Genomic DNA, 4,931 nt, shown 5'->3' on the forward strand with positions numbered 1-4,931 from the left:
CTCAGTGGAATTCACAGCATATCCTGAGAGCCGACAGCCGATTTGTTGAGCACATACTGCGTCTATAGCTCGGCCTTCACCCAGACCGGTACAGCGTAGAGTAGGCTAGCCCTCGTGACGCTGGTGAGCAGAAGTCTAGTCGCCAATTTTCGGTGGTTCAACATGATGCGCTAGAGGGCTCGAATGGCTGAGGCGGCTTTCTGTCTGCCGTTCTCCACTTTGTCCATCCATGTTCAGATGAGCTCGCTCCTCTGGTTGCACACGTCGTCGGCTATGCGGAGCTCCTTTTCCACCACGACTACAGATGTGTCGGCAGCGAAACCAACTACTTTGGTCCTGCCTGGTAGAGCCTGCCGAAGGACTCCGTCGTACAACGCGTTCCAAAGTACGACTGCTAGAACGGACCCCTGTAGAAATCCACTGGTGATTTCGGCTGATTCCAGCCCACCAGGAGTTTCAAAGTGCAGGAGTCTGTCCCTAAAGTAGCTTCTAATTATCTTAAGGAGGTAGGGGTACTCCAAAGTTCGCCAGCGCCTCCAGGATGCTACAACATCTTGCCGAGTTAAAGGTATTCCTTATTCCAGCGTCGCCATCGAGGAATACTCCTTCTGTAGGCGCTGCCCCACGGGTCGCAGAGATCGTGGAAGCATCATCTCTTGCTCAGCATCGACGGACACCCTTAAGTGTCCCATGCATCCACCGAAGGCTCGGACTCTAAAGCGCTTGCGAGTCTGAGGAACAGTGTCGCCGGATGATCCCGCGTCAGGTCTGGTGTTGTGAGGATGGCGAAGTGGTCGCTCGGTTCCCAGGCGCTCTGCCTAACATTGAAGCTGCTAATAAAGGTGAGGTCCACAACCGAGCCCACTTTTGAACAGTTAAAAGCGTGATTTCCAGGAAATCAAAGGCTTCGAGTAAAACCCGTCCTGTGGGATCAAAGGATTCTGAAAGAAATAAAATAAATGACATTAAAATGTTAAATCTTTTAACATCTTTTTCTATTTACAACGGAAAATTTGAATTTTTAAGCATGCCTTTCGGGTTAACAAATGCGCCCAGAATTTTCCAGAGAGCAAAGGATAATATTCTTAGAGAACAAGTAGGAAAAACATGCCACGTCTACATGGACGATATTATAATTATTCAAACACAATCGAGCAACATTTCTCAGATTTAACTCAAATAATAGGCATTTTACAAAGAGCAAATAAGAAAATTTCTCTCGAAAAATCTAAATTCTTTAAATTAAAAACCTCCTTTCTTGGTTACATTGTTTCTTTAAATGCAATCAAAACAGATTTACAAAATATTTAGGAGGGGAAAATGGTAATGTTTCTAAAAGAATATCTACAAAAGTTTTAATACAGTTAGACGATTCAGCTATACAAGCTTTTAACGAACTAAAAGAGAATCTTATAGCACAAGTTGAACTAGTTCAACCATATTATAGTATTATATTGACAACAGACGCATCAGACGTAGCTATCGGGGCGGTATTATCACAGGATTATAAACCAATTACTTTTGTTTCTAAAACACTTAATAAAACCGAGCAACTTTATGCCACAAACAAATAGGAACTACCAGCCATAGTATGGACCGTAAAAAAGTTTGAAAAATTATTTGTACGGAGAAGTTGGTATAGAAATACAAACGGACCATCAATCTTTGTCTTTCACGATTTCGGACAAAAATCCCAACGTAGAAATGAAAAGATGGTTTTCTTGCATAGAAAGTTTTACCCCAAAAATAATATATAGAAACCCGGTACAACAAATGTGGTAGCCGATGCATTATCTCGAATACAAATAAATAACATTACAAACAGTGATGTAGAACAAACAGAACAGTCAGACTCAGATCAAAACACAAAGCATTCTGCTGACAGTAGTTTTGAAAATGTAATACAAGAGGCCCGTAAACCGTTAAATCAGTTTAAACAAAATCTGTTATTAACAACGGGGAGGTTTACAATAAATGAGTCACTGAAAGTTTTTGACAGGACACGACACATAATTGAATATGATAACCAGAAAATTTAATAACTATATTAAAAGAGTGTATTCCACCAAACATTACGGTAGGAATTCATTGTACATTAGAGGACTTATATCACATTCAATTACCCTTAAAAAATAATTTCACTAATCCATTTCTTTTTACGAGAATCTTTCTTCAAGACATAGAAAACGATGAAGATAAAGCCATAATTATAGAAGAAACACACAGTCGAGCTCATAGGGGTCTAGATGAAAATTATAAACAAATCAGTAGGTTATATTATTGGCCAAACTTATTTAAAAAATTGAAGGAATATATCAAAAACTGTGTGATTTGTAATGAAAATAAATATAACAGGCACCCAATAAAAATTCCAATTGGAGAAGCCCCTATTCCAACTAAAAAAGGAGAAAATTTACAAATAGATATATACTGCGCGCAAAATTTAACATTTATTACTTGTATAGAAGCGTATTCAAAATACCTTGTTGTAAAAGAAATTCAAAATAAGTTAAATGTTGAAATTAAGGTAATGGAACTACTTCAACAAGTTTACTTTAAGTTTTGAAACTTAAAGTTTTCAAAAACAATGCACAGTTCAAGCTCCGGTCGCGTGTGGACGTGTATTCTTAACGCTCCGGAAAAACAAATAGTTACTCAGTCGAAAACGTCGAAAAAATTTATAATCGCGAGGTTTTGCGATTCGTGATGCTAATTCGCATATCGTAAACTAAAGTTTTAATTAATTAATTAATTAATTAAATGAGTAAGAACGTGGATCAGCGCACTCAACGCCAAAAACAACAAGACGAAGCCCGTGAAAAAGTCCGGAGAGAGCAAGACAAACGTCGTCTCTCCTTGGCCCGTAACAATGCTTATTTCTCTTTTACGAGTAATACTCTAGAACCGAAAGTGCAAGAAAGTGTAAGTTTACTGACCGCCGAAAACCAGAGAGCTAGTTCCTGCTCTCCCTCCTTACTTTTCACCGCTCAAACGCCATGGAGTGAGCAATGCAAAACTCCAACCGAGCTTCTGCCACCTAGTGCAACAACAACAGTAACTACTACGTCAACCACAACGGTCTCTGTCGCGGGTTAAGCAAAAATCGGGTCAAACGGCAAAAACAAAGCTACGGTAGGTGAATTGACAATTCCGCAAGCGGGTTCGGCCATGCAGACAGGCATGGATCGCTACATTAATATTTCCAAGCGCAAGCTAACACCCCCAAAAAAATCGGACGGCAATATGCCCAAAATAAACCGTACCAACAAAGGCCCTGAAAATCTCGGTCCATTAAATGAAAATAGATTTTCCATTCTGGCGGAACCTGAAACAGAGTCTGAAGAACTAGCCCCAAAGAAACTTAAGCCACCACCTATCTTTGTTCGGGAGAAGATCTCCAACGTCCTAGTCAACAAAATAGTTGAGCTTGTCGGAAAAGATAACTTTCATGTCATTCCGCTTATGAAACGGAATATAAGTGAAACCAAACTTCAAACCAAAACAGAAGAAGATTTCCGAGCAGTGTCGAAGTACTTAAAATATGTCAAAAAGAATTTCTACACGTACCAGCTGAAAAGTTGCAAAGGCTTACAAGTTGTGCTCAAGGGAATAGAACCCGATGCCCTTCCAACAAGGAAGACTCTCTCATTAAAAAATGTGTAAACTGCCAAGGAAACCACACAGCAAACTACAGAGGCTGTCCAGTCTACAAGGAGATAAAAAGTCGTATGCAACGAGCGAAAACGGCACGCCAGAACATCTTCATGAAATCACAAACGACAAAATCAGCCAGGTCATCAATTGGGCCCTCAATTGGCACCAACGGCATTTCCTACGCCAGTGCTCTAAGATCAGGCACAGCTCAAATAGAGCCGAAAATCGATAACATACAGCAGGCCATGGGGCAGCCAAAAAGTAACTTGGAAACTATGATGATAACTTTGCAACAAAATATGATGGAATTTACGTCCTTCATGAAAACCACCATGCAAACTCTAATGCAAAACCAAAATATCTTGTTACAAATGCTTGCAGCTCAGCAGTCCAAATAAATTATGCCTAGCGTTCGAATAACTCTGTGGAACGCCAACGGTGTTTCACGGCTTATACCTGAAATAACTCAATTTCTGAACGAAAACCACATCGACGTTATGTTGCTGGCAGAAACGCATCTCACCAGCAAATATAACTTTCAAATACGGGTATTCACGTTCTACGGCACCGATCATCCAGATGGTAAAGCACACGGCGGAACCGGCATCCTAATAAGATAAAAATACAATTGGGCAACTGCAACCTTGCCATTGCCGCTGTCTACTGCCCAGCCCGCTTTACAGTCTCCGAAGACCAATTCATGGACTTCTACAATTCACTTGGAGAGCGATTTATAGAAGCAGGTGATTACAACGCCAAGCACACACATTGGGGATCCCGCCTTGTAACCCCCAAAGGAAGGCAACTGTATAATGCACTCATCAAAACATGCAACAAACTGGACTACGTTTCACTAGGCAGTCCTACATACTGGCCTACAGATCCTAGGAAACTACCTGATTTAATTGATTTTGCTGTGACAAAAAACATTCCTCGCAATCTAATATCTGCAAAATCGCTCTTGGATCTATCATCGGAACACTCACCAGTGCTAAAAACTTTTCTTCAAAACCTGGAACTATTCGAGCACCCTGGCAGGCTGACGTCGCATCGAACCAATTGGCTGAAGTTCAAAAAATACGTTAGTTCCCACATTGAACTAACTCCTCAGCTCAACATCAAGGAGGACATCGACTGCTATGCCGATGCACTGGAGTCTGTACTCGTCGCAGCAGCCAAAGTCTCTACACCGCAAGGGAGGGATGGGCACAAACACCAGCACAAGACTAACCTTGAAGTCGAACAGCTTGTTTTAGAGAAAAGGCGTTTGAGGCGTG

The sequence above is a fragment of the Drosophila gunungcola genome, unplaced genomic scaffold (assembly GCF_025200985.1).
Source record: "Drosophila gunungcola strain Sukarami unplaced genomic scaffold, Dgunungcola_SK_2 000026F, whole genome shotgun sequence".
Lineage (NCBI taxonomy): Eukaryota > Metazoa > Arthropoda > Insecta > Diptera > Drosophilidae > Drosophila > Drosophila gunungcola.